The sequence below is a fragment of the Cavia porcellus genome, unplaced genomic scaffold (assembly GCF_034190915.1).
Source record: "Cavia porcellus strain 051 isolate PalLab524CR breed Dunkin Hartley unplaced genomic scaffold, mCavPor4.1 scaffold_4, whole genome shotgun sequence".
NCBI lineage: Eukaryota > Metazoa > Chordata > Mammalia > Rodentia > Caviidae > Cavia > Cavia porcellus.
In genome coordinates, this window is record NW_026947487.1 from 93,900,635 (window position 1) to 93,923,063 (window position 22,429).

The 22,429-nt window shown below is 37.5% G+C and overlaps 1 long non-coding RNA gene across 1 annotated transcript in view; it reads right to left on the reverse strand.

Moving 5' to 3' along the window:
- Positions 1–16,285, reverse strand: part of LOC134475760 (uncharacterized) — a 38,548-nt gene extending 22,263 nt beyond the window's left edge. The window contains exon 1 of the long non-coding RNA XR_010046995.1: positions 15,741–16,285. This is a non-coding gene — a long non-coding RNA (uncharacterized LOC134475760). The remainder of the gene's footprint in view (positions 1–15,740) is intronic.
- Positions 16,286–22,429: the final 6,144 nt, after the last annotated feature.

A 22,429-nucleotide genomic window follows, 5' to 3' on the forward strand; every position in this document is an offset into this window, starting at 1 on the left:
TGACTGACTTCATATAAAAATTAATATAGAGTGGTATTTAAGGATAAGTTTTGATATCAAGGATTCTTAAGTGTTGAATCCTGGATCATATGTGCAAGCTACATGGCCAGTACTCAACAGTAAGTATTTCAGATTTTTCCACAATAAAAGTGCAAATTCTAAAGAGTACATTGGTTTTATTTCTAAGTTATAACAATATTTACACAGAAGACCTCAGTGATTTGTATCTATATTTACTATGAGGATGGTGGTTAGACAATGGATCATGATCTGACAAAAGTATTAAAATGACGAGGTGTGGTGACACATGCCTGTAAATCTAGCACTTTGGGAGTCTGAAGCCAGAGGATAAGGCCATCTTCGGCAGCTTAGTGAGACACTGATTCAAAATAAAAAGTAAAAAAGACCAGGGGTTATAGTATGAAGGTCCTAAATTCAAACCCCAGTACTGCAGAAGGAAGACGGAGAAGAAGAGGAAGAGGAGGAGGCAACAAACCTGAGTTATGCAGAAACTCATTGCTATGATTTACCCATTTTTGAAGAGAGAGCGGGTAGGAACATATACATAAAAAACAGAAAATAATGTCCATCTTAGTTTCATACTGAGCAGGGAATTTCCATTTATTACTCTCAGACCCTGGGATTTTATTAGCTGTAAGTAAATAATACATAGAAACTTGTTAAATATAGGACATAGGAATACTGGCTTCTAATAAGCATAAATGCAATTATAAAACACAGACATTGCTAAACAAGAGGACCATGCATTAGGCATGGTAGTTGAAGAACCTATAACCTGGTTTACTTTTCCAAATCCTCACATAGACGTTCATAACCTTGGGCAAGTTATCTGACACTTTAAATCCCAGGGGTTACTTTTAGGGCATTGGAATAGAATGTAAATACATATTCCATTTAACTCTTTGAAAAGAGAGCAAAAAGAGAAGGAAATTTTTGATATAGTAAACCACAATTCTAGCTTATTTCTGACTTAAAATGAAATCACAACTAGCTTTCCATGCTCTGGAAACTTTAAAATTTATGTTTTCAAACACCTTCACTTCATTCTCAGAAAGTTCTTTAAATTAAAATAGTGTCCTTAGCTGTGGGAATTGTGCCCCACCAAGGACATCTGATAAGGTCTGAAGAAAGTTGTGGCTGTCACATTTTTGGAGTGATACTGTTATGCAATGAGCAGAAGCCAGGGATACTGGTGAGAATCTTACGATAAACATGACAGCCACACACAACTGCAGCATTAGGTTAATACTGTTAAGGCTGAGGACTTCTGGTCTAAAAAGTAAACAAACAAAATACACTAGAGTGTTCTGAACCCTGACCTACTGTTATTTGCAGTAACAGTATATTGATATATCACATATTTTTCACCTTATATTTTTGTTTTATCAACCCAGCAGTGAAACAGAACCCACACTTATTTCTTTGAGTCACCCATCTGAAACAGTTCCATGATTAATGGGGGCATATTTTGCTGATGGACTATTATGTGTCTGATGGTTAGTTCTGTGTCACATTGACTGGACTGGGGTGCTCAGATTAAGCATTATTTCTGGGTGTGTCTAGCAGAATGTTTCTGGATAAGATTATCATATGAGTCGAGGGGATCAGGCAAGTAGATGGTCCATCAAAATGGGGATGGGCATCATCCGGTATATTTCAGGACCTGAATAGGACTAAACTGTGGAGGAAAGAGAATCTCCTTCTCTTGCTTCCCACACACCTCTGAACTGAGACATTGGTCTTCCCCTATCCTTAGACACCATTGTGTCTGTGAGGCCCTCAGATTCAAACTAGAATTATTCCACCAATTTTCCATGGTTTTCAGCTCCCAAACATCATGTTGTGGTACTGATCAGTCTCCATAATTATATGAGCCTGTTTCTCTACCACAAGATATACTACTTCCTTTGTGCAGCCTGAGTCTGTGTGCTTATTTGTGAAATAAGTTATTGATTGCCACTCTCTTCCTGAAGTTTATTCCGTGAAAAAATGTTGAAAGGCTACAAAAATACAGTACGTAAGCATGTGTTGGGATTTAGGAGCATAATCATACTCATGATAGAATTATTCTATAAAACTGCCACTCCTTCATATGTTTTGGCTTGTGAGACTATAAAGAAGACATTATAAGGCCTTCCAGAGAAGGCCTAGAATGGTGATGGGAAAGCACCAAGCTGAGGCAAGACGGTAATAAATTCATCTCCAGGTAGATTGGTGGAAGGGCCTTCTGGGTCGAGGACGTACTGTGTATGCAGATTGGAAGACAAACATTGTACAAGCCAGTTGACGAGGTACTCACTAATATTAGTGTATCAGCCAGTTTTAGGGGGAAAAATGGAAATGGAACAAATACCTGGAAAATTTTGACCGAGGATTCTTCATAGATAAACTAGAGAATTTCTAAATTAACATAAGATGAGTAAATTTAAAAGAAATTGTTGAATTCTTCTATTTTCTTAGTATACCTGAGAAGTTCGGAAGGAAGATAATTGGAAAAAAAAGTTAGCAGTATCTAAGGACATTATTCATTATTGGCAAATCTCTGATTCTCACTTTGACATTTTCCCCACATTCTGTCTTTGTTTTGGAGCTATTAACAGAGGACCTTGTTCAAAGAGATATTTAAAACTCACCAGGATTTCTCTTCACAGATGGTCAGTGATACCAGGAGTGACCATAGAAAAGAAAAAAAATACAATGATCTATCTGGATTTTGGCAAAGGAAGACAACATTGATTATATTCCTGCAGTTGAACAGAATATTAACAAAGATTCTCTGGCTCATTTGGAGAGGATGGAATTAATTCACCAAGGAGAGGATCACTATAGGCAAGATTCCACAAATAAAGGGAGAGGCGAAATGCAGATTATGGTTTAAAAAGATTAACTAGAGAATGGGATGTTAGCCTCCAGCTGGGGAAGTAATTATATTATAATGGTGATGGAGAAAACTATCAGCCAAAGAAATGAACCTGAACTGAAATGTTTCTAAATGGCAAGTAAATTTGGTTACCTTTTGGTTTGCATGTGCTTCATTTTATATTCACTACTCTGTGATCCTGGGACTCAGCAGAGACTAGAATTGAGCATTCTGCTAGACTTGATCTTGCCACTTAATAAAGCTTTGTTGAAATGCAATTTAAAAAGATACTCAAATGTGGATTCCACTTGTGCAAAATTTCTGCCTTACATGGTGATTTCACACCTAAGTATCATAGTTGATTTGAGGATCAACAGAGACAATTTTGATGCAATTGTGTGTGTTGAATACGTTGTTGGTGTTTTCAAAATTGGTTTGCTTTTCAACCATTCTGAACTACACATGAAGCTTTTGTTACTGAATTAGAAAAAGTTAATGAAGCTTTTGACACTTATAAGGTTGAGGAAATTTCTGGGCATTGAAGTTCAGTTACTGCGCAGGAGTAGGAGTAAGATAAGTGCAGTGGTCTTAGCCTCCATCACAGATTTCTGTCATGATTAAGGTACAGAAAAAACTGTCAAAGACACCTGTCAAGAGGTGCCTACAACTATGACCAGTAGGGAATTTTCTTAGCCTTTAACAGCATGAACTTTCCTAGGATCATGAACTCTGTGTTGACTCCATGCATTCATATTTGCTTTCTCTGCTTGTCCCCCTTCTCTATTCTCTTGTGTAACAGTTTGTTCTTAATGATTTAAAGTAGGTGAAATATGAAAACAGAGCTCTACTTTTTCCTTTAAGGTTTTGAAGAATGTATTGTGATGCATTTCACACAACGTAAAAATGGTCAATTCTTGTGTGCGTGTGTGTGTGTGTGTGTGTGTTTGTGTTTTCAAGTAGATTTTACTTTTCTAGAAGAGATTTAAGATGACAGAAAAATTGAGTAAAAAGGACCAAAATTTCTTTGTATTTCCTGAGTGTCACTGCACACTGCAGGCTTTCTTCTCATTTTGTGGCAGAGAGGAATATTGATAAGAGCAAAGCATATCTGTTACCATATCCTTATTTTAGGAGAAATACTAGTATTTTATTAACCATTTTGCTTTCTGTGCATAATGTTAGGAATTTTGATAGTTGTATAAATTCATTTAACTGCCATCAAAATCTGTATACAAATACTTTCTAAATAACTCTTTTATGCTGTCTCTTGAAAAAGACATTCTCTTCTCATGGCTACCAGTAATTTATCTTTAAGAATATTTTTGTGTTGGCAAGAATGCCATAAAGAAGGAAAACAGATAATACTTTGGAGATTCATGAAATTTGTGTGTATCTACAATTTAAAAAAAAATTAATGTAAAGAGAAAAATAGTTAAAGAGTTTCAAAATAGGTTAATAGGAAAGTAATAATCATTGGTATATTGCATATTGCTATCTTCATAGTAGCTCTTCAGAGTGTAAGATATAAGCATGAAATATTGTCCAAACAATATTAGCACAAACTTTTCTTTTCAATGCACAAAGAGAAATTAGTTGTAAATTATCTTAACTATTATATATATATATATATATATATATATTCTTCTTTATCTTTCCTTTTCTGTTTCCCCATCACAGTTTATCTTTTCATTTGAATGGTTTCTTCCCAGGTCACAATATCTTTTGTATATTTTGGATCTTATCTACTCATTCTTTTTCCCACACAAGTCAGACAATATGATGACTCTGTTCTTTTTTATTGCTGAGTAGTATTCTATTGTATGGATGTGCCACATTTGTTTAATCATGTTCAGAGCACTTGGGTTGTTTTAGATCAATGCTGTTAGAGTAGAGTTGCAATATTTGTACATGTTTCTCTGTGGATATGTTTCCTTTTATCTAGGATAAATATTATGGAGAATAATAATACCTAGACTCTATGATAAATGTAGAATTAACTTTATGATAATTTCTTAAACTATTTCCTAACTGGCAACAATATTTCTTTTTCTAAGAGCTACATATGAGAATTTTACTTATTCTTTATACTCAACTGGAACTAAGCATATTCAGAGTTTTGGTTGGCGTGCTTATTGCATATTGTTTCTTTCTTTGTAGTCATTCTGACAGTTACGTAGTGGTAGTCACCATATTTTTAGTTTGTATTTATAAGTGTATAATGATGATTGCAAATTATGTGTACTCAATATCAGAATTGATATTCTTTGTTTAGGTTTCATTCAACATTTTCATTCATTCTTAATTGGACTCTTTCATCATTATGTAATTGCAAGCTAGTCATTGTTTTTTTTTTTTTACTTTTGATTAGATTGTTATGCCATTTGAATTTGACTAGCAATGTATTCAGAATTAAGTTTGCCAGTTTTAGACTTCAACTTGTAGAGATTCAGTTTACCATTTATTAAACATTCTTTCATTCAGTGAACATGTTTGGCTTTTTGTCAAAGATAACTGAGTGCATTTTTAGTTGTGTCTGCATCTTATAATCTGTCTGGTCTTGACATCTGTTTTCTTGCCAGGACCATGATGATTTTATCACAGTAGCTTTGTAGTATAATTCAAATGAGGATTTGTGATGCCTCCTTCCCTGCATTCCTTGTCCAAGACCGCCTTTGCTATTCTAGGTCTCTTCATGTTCCAGATGAATTTTAAGAATGTTTTCCCTAGTTCTTGCAGTATGCTCATAGAATGATGATGCATTAAATCTTGAGACTCATGTCTATCAGCATGAAAAAAACTAATATCAAAATGGATCAAAGATCTAAATATTAAAGCAGGAACACTAAACCTACTGGAAGAGAAAGGAATTTGAAAACTTGAAGGCATAATTGTAGGTAGAGTTCATGAAGAAAGACCAAACTACAAGGGAAATACTTCAAAGAATCAACAACCATAACCTCACCTTATTAAAGAGCCTTTGCACAGCAAATAAAATCACTAACAGAGTGAAAATACAACTCACACAGTGGAATAAATTTTATCCAACTGTCCTTCAGACAAAAGATATCTATCTAGAACATTTAAAGAGTTGAAAAAACTCAGGCCCCTCCTAGATTCAAAGACTCAGTCCAAAAATGGGCATCTGAGATGAATACACAATTCCTAGATGAAGAAATACACATGACAAATAAATATATGAATAAAAGTTTAACATCACACTGTTCCTTCACGAGATATAAATTAAAACAACACTGAGATCTGAACTCATCCAAGAAACAATGGCTATTATCAAGAAAACCAATAGGAAGTATTGTTAGGACTATGGAGAAAAAGGAATTTGTCTCTGCTGTTGGTGGGAATGTAGACTGGTACAACCACTGTAGAAATCAGTGTGAAAATTCCTCCAAAAATTAGAATTAGAGGTCCCATTTGACCCACCTTTTTCCCATCTGGATATTTTCCCAGGAACAGTAAAAACATTACACCGCAGCAATTTATGTGCACCCATGTTTTAAAGCAGCACAATTTGTAATTGCTAAATCTTGGGAAAATCACAAAGGCCCATTAGCTGGGGAATTGATAAACTTTGGAGTTCCTATACAATAGAGTACTACTTAATCATAAAGAAGGATAAATTAGAGAATTGTATGGGTAAATAGATGCAAATTGAGACCATACTTCAAGTAAAATAAGTTAGGCTTATGTGTATAAATATTATATTTTCTCTGTGGTGTGAGAAACTGAAAAAAAATAGATAAGTTCTAAAGTGTACAATAAATTTTTGTGAAATGGGAAAAAATTTCTCAAAAAGAAAAGGAAGCTAGGATGGGTGAATAATGAAAGAACAGTAGGGGAAAGGGAAAAAAAAGCTAATCAGTTACACTATTATTGTTTCTTTGTTCATTAAAAAAGGAATTTTTGTGTGACTATTGATCAGCTAATTATTGTGTCCGTATCTTGTGCCATAAGCAACTAGTTTAAAGATAACAACATGTAATATATTAACCATTGTTATTCTCCTCTTATTTTTTATGAAATTTTATTTACTTTTTTCCATAAAATAAAAGTTAAAAAAAATTAGCTTTGCCACTTTATTATTTGTTCTTAGGTGATTGTTGCCATTATTATTATTTTTTTCTTGCCTTATTTTCTCTTCCCCTATGTTGAATTTCAGTTTGTACTAAGGGTAGTTGTGATGCTTTCAGCAAAAGCACAGGGCTTGTGCTCTCCCATTTATCACTTCTGAGAAGATGGAGACTTCAGAAAGGAATGACTTGCTGCTTTTTCAAAAGTTAAATCTTGTCATTAGTCTTCAAGAACCACCAGTTCCTATTAAAGTGGGCAAATCTAAAGAATCATTGGCCATGCAAAAATGTCCTGTTAGATTATGGATTTATGTCGATGATTGATGGGCATTGCAAATGTAAGGTATTTCCCAGACACTATGAATAAGAACTATTTACTCTTCAAGTGAAATAAAAGACTCAGTAACTAGGAATTTATTTCCTTTTAATAGACATATTTATTACAACTGAGTATAGATAAAAATCTGTACCCACATCCTCATTCATTAAAAGAAAAGCTTACCTGAGCATGGTGTTTAAAGAGAATATATTTATTTTGTCTCTTATATGTATTTCTTACAGGTTCACTATATGTCAAAACAGCAGTAACTTCCCGGTGAAATGATGTATGGTGAAAACAATTAAGCAAGTTCCTCAAATATTTTTATTTTTTATTTTTTCTTTTGTCTTTTTTTTTTTGTATTTCAATTTAGTAGAAGGTAAATACAAGGGTGATGTTTCTATATCAATATAGTATGCTTAAAGAAATTATATTTATTCTGCCCATTTTTGTTATTACTTATATCACAAAGTGATTCCAACTCAAAGGATCTTTGTCAAAAGAAAAATTCATGGCTCAGAGTCAAGGGAATGTTTAAGATGTGGCATGACCTAATGTGCTACTGATTTGAAAGGAAGGAACAAAAGCAATTGTAGCTCTTTGGTTACTAATTTTTTTTTTAAGCAAGGTCACACTGATAAATATTCTTCTGTTAAGAAACAAATTTGCACTTTTAAAACACTAGTAATTCTATCACAACAGAAAAGTGGTTTATAATTTATAATACAATACTTGATAAATATTTTGTGCTAATCTTAACTGATTGGTATGAATCAATTTTTCTTTCTTTCTTTCTTTCTTGCTTGCTTGCTTGCTTGCTTGCTTGCTTGCTTTCTTGTTTTCTTGCTTTCTTTCTCCTTCCTTCCTTCCTCCCTTCCTTCCTTCCTCTCTTTCTTTCTTTCTTTCTTTCTTTCTTTCTTTCTTTCTTTCTTTCATTTTTTCTTTCTTTCTCTGTTTCTTTCTATTGCTATTGCTACAGGGTTGCCATACATAATGACTTTATGTATCATGAAGAATTGATACAAGCACATAACATGGTCCTAATCCCTTTTCACCCCCTTTCTCTGCCTTTCCTCTCCTCCCTTAAGCACTTTCCATACCTGATGCCTCATTTCGGAACACAGATCTTTTCTTGGGAATTATACCCAATAGGAGCATTGGCATTTCGAGATATTTGACACAGTACCCAAAGAAAAAAGACAGTCTTTCCAGGAGGCTGATCCAGGAAGAAAGTGCCAGGCCAGCATGGACAACTTAATGATATTGTGTCTCAAAGCAAAAACGGTGGAGGTATAGCTCAGTGACAAATGGCTTTTGTATTCAGTCCTCAGTGGAGGGACAGAGGCAGAGACAGAGAGACACACAGAGATAATGCAAAATGTATTAAGACCCAATCTGACCTCAATATAGTAGATAAGTAGATAGTCATCTCTGAAATTAGAAATTCACCAGGGCATGTTCCTACTGTGAAAGAAATTAAAATTAAAATTCTCTACAGATTCACTTTAAAGATTTTAGTGAATTATGATCTTGATTGTGAAGTCTTATCAAAAATCTCAATGAAAATTTCCACATAGGATACATACCAGTGTCATCAAAAAGAGCACATTCATTATTTCTCAGGACGTAACCAAATAAGTACTACTTCCATGAATTACAATTTTGTTACTTCTTTCAGTTTTATTATAGGAGCAAATTTCTTCTAAAATATGTAGCTGCACAGGTTCTGTTCCAACAGGCTAAGCTCTCAGATATTTCAGCAGTTAGCTAAACACTAAATTTGTACTTCAGTTGCAGATAGTTACTGCTTTTGTCTTGTTTATGTGTCTTTTAAAAAATTAAGCCAGAGACCGCCACCTCAGAGCATGATTTTAATGAACCACCATCCAAATGTAGTAAGTCTTTGTTATAGAAAGAAAGAATGAATTAGGTAACTGCCAAAGAGAAGGTGATATTTTAAAATATTTTGGGAGGTTGACTGGATTAAAGGAGTGTATTATGCACAGATCAATGAGTGATTTCTAGGTATACTACTGTCCTCTAGAGAAGATATTTATTAAGAAAGCTAATATATGTTTTAATTCACAATATGTAAAACATTACAAGTTCAGAACTCTTGTATATTATATTAATTGGATAAATGTGAAAGTCTTTAAATTCACATTAACATCTGTGGGGCATAAGGAAAACACACTCTCCAAATAATAAAGGCAGAGAGTCTAGAAAAAGTCTTGTAGCTCTCAATTGGGCAACTGGGCACCCTGAGGTGAGTGTCTACGCACCACCCTGGGCCCCTGGAGTTTTAAGATTCTTGCTCCCTGGTGGTCAAGGAAGAGGCTCCACAGGTTTTGGGCCTGTCTAGGCCATGCAGAAAAAGTCTTGTAATACTTTAATACTTTGGATGTATTAAAATCAGAAGAAAATAATCAGAAAAAGGAAACTAAGTTTTCTAAAATATATATATGAAGGTCATTAATAATTATTTATCAATTATTATCTGTAAGCACATTTTTTAATAAATAGGCTCATGGATTAACTAATAAAATTGTGTTTTCCAAGAAGTGTGGTCAGAAGGGAATGAGGTGGCAGAGATATAAACAAACACTTAATACTGGGTAAGCAAAGCTATAAAAATGAAAGAGCTTTTCTTGACATTATTTTATACTTTAAAACTTTGTTTAGAATACTCGACTCACGTATCTAGAAAGCCACACATTCATTTTGGATTCATGCAAATGTAAGACCAGTGTCGCTAAGAAGACCCCAACGACTCAGCTCTCATGTAAGAACAAAGGGGTTTTATTTTCCATGTGCATGGGTCCTCCAAACAGGTGGGAATGGAGAAGCCCGTACTCGAGCAGGGCTGTGTCTTTTAAAGCCTAAAACTGCAAAGCAAGCAAGCATTGTTACAGAAGCCAATCATAGCAATTAGAGCTTGGCTGATTGGGAGCTGTCCTTAAGGGATTGGGTTTCTTTGTGGGGCAAGGGGGGTGTCTTCCGAGAAGGGGTGGCACTTCTTAGGAATGGGCATTTGTCCCGTGACTGAGAAAACAGCCTGTTTATCTCACATGGCCCGGAAACACTGGGTCCTGTGGGGGTGGAGCCGCACATAGTTTCAAAACTCGCACCACAAGGCCCCCTTATTGGTTAAGGAGCTTTCTTGGTCCCTTCATTCCCCCCTTTTTCTTGTAGATGGCCTCTAATCTTAGAGGTCAGCCATAGCTAGGGGTTCATATTGTTGACGTATGACCATTATCTTGACCTGAGAAACTTGTGCCCTTATGAATTTGGTAATCCGGTTAATGAGGCAAGGGGCAATGGCTAGGATCAGGATTAAGGTCACTAATGGTCCTACCAAGGGAAGGAGATAGGGGAGAATTCCATTCCACATCTTCCAAAGGGGGCTTTCTGACAGTTATTTTCTTCTTTTTGCTAAACCTTCTTGTATTTCGTGGATCTTATCCCTTACTATACCTGACTTGTTCATACAAGAGAAAACAACATTTCTCTTGTAAGGCTAAGCAGATGCCTCCTTGATCTGCTGTGAGGAGATCAAGTCCCCTTCTGTTTTGAAGGACTACTTCAGCTAATGAATCAATTTGGTCTTGGATGTCTTGAAGGGTACCAGAGATGGCTTGCATGTCATCAATTAATCTGTTGGAAAGCTTGGCATAGGTATCAGCAGCCATAGCTAGGCCGGCTGTGCCGGTACCCACTCCGGCGGATATGCCAAGACCTATTAGCAGGGGGATGAACTGTAGTGCCCTCTTGGGGTGGTTTATAAAGTAATCTAGCATGGGAACAGGTACGGGTTGATCGCCAGGCACTATTTCTATATCAGGCAGCACTGTAGCCATGGTGCATACTCCTGTCCAATTTTGGGGCAGGAAGACATGAGCCTTGTTGTTGCTACAAACAAAAACATGTCCCAGGGGAGGACAAAGCAGTGAATCTTGGTTGTTGCTTTGATTGAATACAGTCTCACACGTGGCAAAAGATATTCCCCCTAGATCAAGTTCATAACTATTGTTTTGGGCGGGTCCAACCCAACAAGCAGTCACATTGAACCCTACGGGCTGTACTTTAAAAGGGAGGCTCATGAGGGTGCAGCTTTGGTTTTGCTCAAGCTGAGAGGCATTGGGGGAAGGTAAAGCCAGCGGTATGGGTGTCCGAAAAGGCATGCATAACCAACAGTCTTTAGCTAGCTCTGGGTTACTAACATTTAAGGCCTGGTGAGCAGCTATCAGTGTAGTGAGTCCACGCAGTTTTTCCTGCTATCTTGATGGCAGTGGGGGTACTGAGCACCATGGTGAAAGGTCCTTCCCAACGGGGTTCAAGGCAATCACGGTGGTGACATTGAACCAAGACTGGAGTCCTTGGGGCCTTGAGAGGCGTCTCGGAAGGCAGGTCCAGGTATTTTTGTCTAAACAGCTAGTGGATCCAGGCCAACACAAGTTGGAGTGTCTTCAGGGACTTAAGATCTTCATTAGTAATTTTAGCTAATTTGTCTTCTGACAATCTTGGAACCAATGTCAGGGGCTCCCAACATGGCTTCAATGTGGGAAATTCCAGAAACATACGGGGTACATCTAGCTCTTAACAGTGTAAAGGGAAGAAGGCTCACCCAATTATTGCCAGTTTTTGAAGACAGCTTAGCTAAAATGTCCTTGAGTCTTTGGTTCATACGTTCTACTTGCCCTATGCTTTGTGGCTGATAGGCACAGTGGAGTTTTAATTAATCTTAAATGCCTGGGCTAACTTTTGGGTGACTTGGGCTATGAAAGCCAGGCCATTGTTGGACCCCATTGATAGTGGGAGGCCAAATTAAGGTATGATCTCATGTAATAGCTTTTTAACTACCACTAAGGCTGACTCAGACCTAGTAGGGAAAGTCTCTACCCAGCCAGTGAAGGTGTCTACTAATACCAAGAAATACCAAGTTTCACCATGCCATGAAGTCTACTTCCCAATGTTCTCCTGGAACAATTCTTTGATGTCAGGTGGTCTCCAGTGCAGAGCTCTTGGCTGAGTTGACTAACAAGCACTGTGGGCATCTGGAGCTCAAAGAGGTGGTCAGTTTGCAGTTTTGGAATAAAAAACCGAGTTCTGAAGAATTCCACAAGTTTAGTTTTTTTCTAAAAGAGTAGTCTGGCAGGACCAGTGTAACAGCTCCTGCCCTAGTGCCTCCAGTAACAGTACTTGTTTATCAGGTAACTGGTACCAGCCCCCTGGGGTGGGGACTTTACTTCAAGTTGAGATGCTAACTGTAGGTCTTTCTTTGTGTAGATTGGTTCTGACAAGGTCGGAGGGACTAGCATCAGAGCAGTTACTTCCTTGGTTGGCCCCTCTGATGTGGTTGCTATTTTTTTGAGTGGCTTGATCTGCCAAACTGTTTCCTAAGGTGACAGTGTCACCTCCTGTCTGGTGAGCCTTGTAATGAATAATAGCAACTCATTGAGGCAGCCAGACATCTGCCCACAAGTCTAGAATCTGTGGAGCATTTTTAATGTTAGTCCCAACTGAGGTTAAGAGACCTCACTCTTGATATATGGCTCCGCGTACATGTACAGTAGCAAAAGCATATCTACTGTCAGTAAAAATGTTTACCCTCTTTCCCATGGCTAGTTTTAGCCTCTCAGTCAAAGCAGCAAGCTCCGCTTTTTTGGGCAGAGGTGCCAGTCTCTATCTGCTTAACCCAGAGTACCTTCTTTTTGGTGGTCACTGCTGCCCCGGCCACTCGTTTGCTGTTCTGGATGAAGCTGCTTCCATCAATGAAATTGTTGTTGGCATTTCCCAAAAGCTGGTCGGTAAGATCAGCCCGTAGGTTCTGCTGCAGTTCAAGGATGTCAGCACAGTCATAGAGAGGTGTCCTTTGTTCCTCCAGGTCATCATCAGGCATAAGGGTGGCTGGGTTTAACGCTGAAGAAGTCTTGTATATCACTGACTCTGGATCTAGAAGCAGGGCTTGACAGTGTATAATTCTGGCATTCAAGAGCCTTTTTTTCAGGAGGGGTTTTGATAAGAGTCTCTAAACTGTGAGAGGTTACCACAGAAATCACTTGCCCAAAGTGAGTTTCTTTGCCTCCTTAAGTAACATTGTTACAGCAACTAGTATTCTTAGGCAGGGGGGCCATACTCCTGTCACTGTATCAAGTATTTTGGAGAGGTATGCTATAGGCCTCTTCCAAGGGCCAATGTCCTGAGTTAGGACTCCTTTGGCAATGCCCCTGAGTTTATCTATGAATAAGGTAAATGGCTTGGTAACATCAGGGAGTCCTAGGGCTGGGGCCTCTGTCAAGGCCTGTTCACATTCATCAGTCCAGTTAAGTGAGTTTTGAGTTTCTCCCTTATGGGAGTCATATAGAGGCAAGCTTTTCAGTAAAATTTAGCCTACAGTATCCAACCGCCCCAGAAACTCTCGTCTGTTTTTTTTTTTTGTTTGTTTGTTTTTTTTTTTAATTTTCTCTCATAGAGATAACACCTTGGTTATCTTTTTGTTGGTAGCTGCTTGTAAATTTTCTAGTTCTCAAAGACCTTTTGTGCTATCTGTATTAACTGGCTGAGGGGCATTCTCTCAAATCTCTCAAACCTTTGCAATTTTTGAATAACATGCGGGGCTGACTGAGTTGCAAAGAGAACAACTGGCAATACTGGGAAACCTCCTTACCTCTGGATGTCCAATCGGGGTGGGACAAAAGGAGAACATAGTTTTGGCATTCCAGATCAGAGAGCCAGCTTCATCTGGATGGCACACCACTTTTTGTCCAAGGGTGTCACATGGCAGGCCATCATTTTACTGAAATTATATTCTTAACAAAAAAGGGCTTTTTCATAGGTAACAAAATTGTGCTGCCTAATCTCCCAGATGTTTACAGCACATGCAAGAACTTGTATGTTATCTCTAGTATCACTTATAATCTCATTTTAATGGAAACATTTTGCAGCAAAGTACAATCTTATGAATACTTTTGCCAAAACTGATCTAATACTGTCAAATTCTGAACACATTTACTTCTTGTCAAACCTGTTATTTGCAGTACTATAAATCAAGACAAATAAAATTCACATCCTCTTGAGCCTTGTGCAACTTACAATATACCTCCCAAGTTAAGATTTTATCTTTTTTCACATTCTGGCACAGCCAGACATCTTTATTTGAAGATTACTCTCTTTGTCCCTCTTTTTACTATTACCAGTCAATTACCTTTTCTCTCACTTCTCAGACAACACCAAAACTCTTAACAAAACCCTTGAAGTCACCTTTTAGTAGTCTAAAACATACTTATTTTATGTCCTTTTACCACATAAAAATGCTGTATTTTAAAAACAAAACTGTAACCCTTTAACTGGCTCAAATATAGTACGACCTGGTTTTTACTTGGTAAAGTTGATATGATTCTTAATAACCATAAATATACATATATATGTGCACATGTTTATATTTTAACCAGAGAGAAAAATACTCCTTTTAAAAGGTATACCGAGGTTGCAAGCAATCAATTGAAGACTTACATTTTAAACAAGGTGCCACAACATTAAAGACACAAACAAAGGGTGCTTCTTGCACAGTTTGGTGAGCTAAAGGAAATAATTTTTCTTATTATGAACCTTGAATCTAATAAGCCATATGGATCCTGCAACAGAAATGGGCAACCAGCCCCTAAGTTAGTAACAAGTTTAAACAGGCAACCCAGGAGGAATATGGCCAATACTGTAGGGAGGGCATTTCTCCCTCAGCTGTACCATCACTAATCATGGGTCCACAGGGCTGAAGCAGGAGAGTCACGGCAGGGCTGCCCTCATGATGGAGTAGACTCACCCAGGCTACCAGGGGAAGCGGAGGGCTTGCAGTTGACGGGGTTGATCCTGCGGAGAGGGAGCCACCTTTTGGCATCTGTGGGGTGGAGGGAGGGTAAGAAGGAGGGGACAGGGAGGTGCAGGGTCGGTCTCAAGGAGAAGAAGATCAGATTGGGAGTCGGGTAGGACTGGCGGAGCTGAAGGTGCCTTTGCAGGCAGGAGTTTAGAGGCGTTTGGCTCACTGGGGGGGGGGGGAGGGTTTTACCCAGGATGGCGGGTCTTCATGTAGGTCCTGCCAAACCAGGATGTGGGGTATCTGATCTGGGTGGCCTTGTCTACCAGGGCAGAAAATTACACCCTTTCCGGCCAGGATCAGGGGAAGGTGGAAAGTCCCTTCAGGAGGCCATCCGACTGAAAAGGTGGGCCACTCTGAAAAACAGAAGGTCTGCCATTTGCCCTTCTTAACCTGGAGAGAAAGATTGTGAGCTTGCTCCCGAGCCTCGGGCCAGTGGTCCAAGGTAAGGGAGAGAGGGGTAGAGGTTGTTTGTCCCATATTATCCTGGAAGAAAACAGAGTCACGAGGAACAGGAGACACGTAGACAAACACAAGGGGTTCACACTCAGGAACATCACTCATGAGCCGGCGTCACATACTCACCTACACCACTAGGTGGCGGAAACAGATCGGCGAAGAAGCCCCGCAAAGTAGCCGTGAAACGACTACACAGGGTGGTAGGAGCAACCTACCCAGCTCAGCAGGAGGGACCTGCCTACTCAAATTGGTGCAGAACCACAGTCAAATATTCCACGAGGGAGCCTTGGGGCATCCCCCAATAGAAACAAATGGCCCTTGAATTCGGGACCAAAGAAACGACAAGAACAGTCCAGGGCAGTAAAAAAGGAAGAGAAAATGAACAATCGTTTGCAAAATGAAAGTAAACAAGAATTGGCTGTTACCCCAGAGAGGTGCTTAGCTGGAGTGCTTAGTTGGGGCCTCCTTCCACAAGGAGGTCTATCTTGCTGGGGCCTCCAAATGTAAGACCGGTGTCACGAAGAAGACCCCAACGACTCAGCTCTCATGTAAGAACAAAGGGGTTTTATTTTCCATGTGCATGGGGTCCTCCAAACAGGTGGGAATGGAGAACCCTGTACTTGAGCAGGGCTGTGTCTTTTAAAGCCTAAAACTGCAAAGCAAGCAAGCCTTGTTACAGAAGCCAATCATAGTGATTAGAGCTTGGCTGATTGTGAGCTGTCCTTAAGGGATTGGGTTTCTTTGTGGGGCAAGGGGGGTGTCTTCCGAGAAGGGGTGGCACTTCTTAGGAATGGGCATTTGTCCCATGACTGAGAAAACAGCCTGTTTATCTCAAATGGCCCGGAAACATTGGGTCCTGTGGGGGTGGAGCTGCACATAGTTTCGAAACTCGCACCACAATGCCCCCTATTCGGTTAAGGAGTTTCTTCGTCCCTTCAATATTTAAGCACCACCTTCCTGCCAGGAACTGTGCTGGTTATTGAAACTTAGCAGAGACAAGTCTCCTAGAACTTACTACAAATTTAGCTTTGCAAAAGTTAAAGAACACTGTGTTTTGCTTCTGTAGAAAGAATGTGAAGGATTCTGAATGACCTGTTTTTACTGTTTTTCACTTTTCCTGTGTCTGAAGAAGGTCAGAAATGATCTCACCTCTTTATTCATTACTAGTTACCTGATGAAAATTAAAGGGTTTTGAAACATTATACTATGGAACGGTTCATGGATCTCTGAAAAGCATATCACAGAACTTAAAACTCTTGTGAAAAGTTGTCTGCACTATCCTCTTCTGTAATGCTTGTTCAGTCCATGGCTGCTCTGACCTAAACATCTCATGCTCTACACTTACAGCATTGTACTTGCATTTCTTTATGATTGAATGAATGTTTCAGGATAATTCTACATTTTGTGTGTTTAGTTTAAGTCCAGGAGGTTGCTATAAGTCCGTTTTACAAATTAAAAGATTTGATATGTATTTATATACATCATCATCACTCTGATGTACTTTCTCTCTCCTTCCCCATTTATAGGTATCAGGCAAAAGAAAAGAACACTCTGTAGTATCTTTAACAGGTACTTTGTGTGCATTATTTAATTTTCATCTAATTAAACCTATGATCTCCATAAATATTCTTTAGTCATAGGATATCCTTCTAAAATCTCATCCAGCACTGCTCATCAATCTGGAATTAGCAAGATTGTCTGATTTTCCTGATGGCTCAAATTCTGGCATGCTAAATCAAGCAATTCAAGAGAAAAAAGTTACCTTTGGGATTCTGTGCTTTTTTTTTTCCTTCAGAGATGTAACACAGAGTATTATTCCAATGGATATTCAAGAGTTACTGTGCATATTCACCAGTTGATATAAATATGGGTGGGTGCACATATATTGCTGTGATATGATGTTTTTAACTCTCCTGGGAAGATAGAAGAGAAATAGGTGGATCAAATGGGACCTCTATTTTTAGATTTTGAGGAATCTCCATGTGGTTGCAGTGGTCTACACTCCCAACAACCGTGTAGAAGGTTCCTGGTTCCCCCAGAACCCCACAAGCATTTGTTATTGGTTGATTCTTCATAGTCATTCTTTCTGGGGTGAGATGGATTCTCATTTTTTTAAATTGGCATCTCTCAATTGACTAGTGATAGTGAATGATTTTTCATGTATTTAGTTGTCAACTGTATTTATCTGGGGAATATGCATTCATTTCAGATGCCCATCTTTTGATTGAGTCTTTGAATTTGGGGGTGTCTGATTTTTTTTGATTCCTTATATGTTCTACATACAAGTCTTTTTTTTTTTTTTTTTTTTTTTTGGTTGTTTTTTTCCTTTTTATTGGTACCGGGGATCAAAGTCACAACTGCCTGCTTGCAAGACAGGCGCTTATGCCGCTGAGCTAAATCCTCAGCCCCCTGTAGGTCACCTTTTCACTGTGATTTTTTTTCTTGTGCAAAGGCTTTTTAATAAGGTGAGACTTCCTTTTGTTGATTCTTTATAATATTTCCCTTGCAGTCAGTGTTTTATTCAAAGTCTCTGCTTACATCTATATCTTTGAGATTTCTACGTATTTTCTCTTGCAAAAAATTTAGTTTCTACTTTAGAATGTAGATCTTTGATCCATTGTGACTTTTGTTTAGTGTATGGTGGTAGATACATGGTCAAGTTTTAGCCCATGTGGAAAACCTGCTTTTCCATCATCATTTATGAAAGAAATAATTGGCTGGGGATTTAACTTAGTGGCTAGGTGCCCACCTGGCATGCGAAGGTTATGAGTTTGATCCCCGGTATCAAATAAATAAATAAATAAATAAATAAATAAATAAACAAACACATAAATTTTCTTTCTTCTAGTGAATATATTTGACTCCTTTGTCAAAGATAAGGTAGCTGAATGTGTTTGGGGTTTTGTCTGAATCTTCTAGTCTGTTCCACTCATTCTCAGTCCTGTTTTTTTTTTTTTTTCCAATAACATGCTAATTTTATCACAGTAGCTTTGTAGTATAATTTTATATCTGTTATTCTGATGCCCTTTGACTTGCCTTTGTTGCCTAGAATTGCTTTTGTTACTTTAGGTCTCTTCTGGTTCCAAATGAATTTTAGGAATATTTCTAGTTCTGTGAGGTATGTTAATGGTATTTTTGGGTTTGAATTAAATCAGTATGTTTTGGGAGTATGGCCATTTTCACTAGGTTGTTTTTTTTTTTTTTTCTATCCAATAGCAAGAGATAGCTTTCCATTTCTTTTATCCTCATTTTTCTTATATATACACTATAAAAAATTAAAGAAGCCAAATGCAAAAGGCTACATATGATTTATCTTAAGTGACAGTTTATAAAAGGGAAGATAGAGGGGAAAAGGACAGCTCAGTGGTTGCCTTGGCATGGCAGGGGCAATCACATAAAGATGCAACAGGGATAATATTTTTGGGTGCTGAAACTTGTTACCTATGCTGAATGGACTTTGGTGATGGCTAAACACTATGCACTTGTTAACACTCACACAATTAAACACCTAAATTTTACTGTATGTAAATTTAAAATTAACTAATACCAAATATACTAATAAACAAAGCCATACACCACTAGGAAATTATAAAGTCAGGAAATAAACTCAGGAAGATCTGTCTCCATGGCCCATATTCATTCCTTTGCAAATATAGTCCTGTCAGATTTTTATTGCCTTACCAAGAATTAGTGTCAAGTGAGATATTATTAGATGCTTCCTCTGGGTATATTATTATGTACAAACACAAAATATTTTACCATATATATATATATATATATATGTATATATATATATATAAAATCTGATAGATCATGTCTCGTTTAAAAAAAAAAGCTGAATCGCTATTCCCACTGTATAAACCCAATTTAAGGAACATCTGGGGTGCTACTTATTTTCAACAGGAAATTGAATAAATTAATGCTTTGAATATTTAAAATTGTTTTTAGAATCAGAACTTTTTCATCATTTAAAAATATTAATCAAATCTAGTTTAGTTTCCCCATCTGTTCCCCAGATTGGAGTCTCTTTAACACAGCAATTATAGCTCTCATTCTGCAATGTTTTTTCTCTCTAAGAATACAGGTTGATAGATACTGCATCTCTTTTTCTAGTCAATTAATCAATAAGCATACATAGGCAGTAAAGTAACAGTGATGGGAAGTCCTGCGAATCCTGACAAAGTTAATGGTCCTTCTCACCAAAGGGTGGTTAACCAGGAAATTATTCCTTCCATAATTGATAACTATTATTATAATTCCTTCGAGATTTGCTAAAATTAACAGGTTGAAATTTCCCCATTGTGTTGAACAGCAATTTAGAAACTTAAATGATAAAACAAAAACATGAGATCCAACTGTGGCAGTGTTTTCTATCATAAATTGTTTAGCAAATGAACATGCAGATTGTCCCAGGCTCACATTGCTTACTTGGATATTTAAAGCCACTTAAAAATTCAGTACTTACAAATTATCTATAAATACATTAAACTCTCAAACAACTTGCAATATTAATTGTTGACTGGGGATTTCATTGGGCAAACAAATTATTCAAACAGAATAACATGTGTCTTATTTGCTGTATTTCCGTAGGAGGTAAAACAACAAATTCCAAAACTGAAGTCACCAAATTTATTTATCTTCTGGAAAAAGAACTTTTTAAAAACAAGTTCTGTTTCACAGTGAACCTAAATGAACTCTAAAAATAAAGTGCTTTGAAATGTGTTCTTTTAAAGAAAATTCCCTCCTCACTAGAATTTGAATACTTTGATAAAAGGGGTCTTTTTCTCAGTGATTTATGTTGGATGCCAGAATATTTGAGCATCAACAAACTGAAATTAAAAAGTGCTGTCATCTGTTGGAAATCTGCTTTGAAAATATCATGGGTTTGAAATCAAGTCATTTTTTCATCCTTTCTAGAGAGACTGATTGAACACACTCTGCACATAGGTCACTTTCCACCAAGCCAAGCTTCAGTGCATCAACATGCAATGTAAGTTATCAAGAGACACAACTTCTGCAGAGCGTCTCCACATCTCTGGACCTCAGGTTGTTAATGTCCAGTCCAAGACTAGAGTCCACTTTCATAACAATTGTCCAGTGCTTTTACCACAGTGCCTTTTGCTGTCACAAATTTCATTTCAACAAATAGAAACTTCCACTGGCATTTGCTGATAACTTTCTAATAACTGCATTTCTCAGTGGACTTAAATATCGAAGCAAACTTTGCTACTCTGAACCAGAATACAGGGCTATTATTTCACAGAGTAAGGGATCGAAGATTTAAAAGAAATGAGTATAAAATATACGGAAAAGGGCACCAACACACTATTTAACAATTTACATACTGTTGTGTTGCAAACATGATATGTCATTTGAATCACTTCGTTTTGGATTTTAATTCAAACTGAAATATTTCAGGTCTGTAATTTGGGGCTGGTTGCTTAACACATATTGAGTGTTGTTCTTTCACTTGTAAAACAGGATTAAAATAACAGTAAAGTTACCTTTATGACCTCTCTCTTTATTATTAATGCTGCTGGTGTAACTAAGCCTCAGCAACATTCTCAAGATTGTGTAGCTTTAAAGTAACAGAGATAAAATTGGAACCTCAGCACTCAGAGGATGCATCTTGTGCTGTTAAAACAATGCACTGCTCCACATGGTAGAAGAAATTAAATGAGATTAAAAAAAATCCTACCTGGTATCACTCCCGGTATGCAGTGAGCATCCAATCAATTATATAACATAATTAACAGTGAAAGTAATGATTTGTGTGCATGAGGCACACTAAAGTATAAAATTTGCTGTGTGCAGAATCATTTTGCAATAAAAATGGACCTGAAACACCATGAATCCCATTTTTTTCAGCTCTGCTCGGGGTCCTAAACAGAGAGTAATTTTACTTTTACTCACAAGGGATTTTGGCAAAATCTAGAGATACTGTCTTAACTAAAGAGATACTAATACTGCTAATATGCAGGGACCAGGGAGATTATAGTTATTCTACAATGCAGATCTCAGTCATCATCCCTCAGAGCAAAAGCAAAAAACAAAAACAAAAACAAAAAAAACGTACAGCCCAAAACATCAGTAGCATTAATGTTGACAAACTCTGACCTATGACATCCCACAGTTTCGATGCCATACTAAGTTAGAGGTAGATCCTGTTTAAAGAAAAGTATATTGTTACTTATATTTTGAGCATCATCTCAAAATTTTATCAGCATCTAATCCTACCAGAGATTCTTATTTTGAAGACATGGATTCTTCCCAGAAATTTACATGTCCAATTGCTCTTACCTCCTGTTAATTCTGATGGAGTTTTGATGAGGTTATATGATATACCTGTTCTACTTATAAAATCTCCAGTCATAACTGTTAACTGGTTTCTCTGATTCCGCCTGTCAGGGAGTACTGAGATTCAAGAAGAAGCTAGCTTAATAATAGCTATCTGTGCAAACACTTACCCATGCTTATATTTGCAATTCCTCTTGTTCTTAGCCAGCTCCTGTATTAGACTAGCACTCTGTGATCGAGGTGCAGAGACATATTATAGGCAAGAAGTGTGTGATACGGTCTGACAAGGAGGTGCTAATAACTGCTGAAGCTCAGAACTATTCCTTTCTCCCTGTGCCCAAATGAGAGGGGAAGGAGTACAAACAGGTGTTAAAAGAATTCAGTGTGAACCCAGCGTCTGTAGGAAAGCCGAGACAATATGTGCTCGGGAAAGAGGGACAGCTACTGGTGCCATGAAAGGAATATGGAGTTACAGTTTTACAGAATGGAACAGTTTCTAAGTAGCAAGTTGAGAGAAT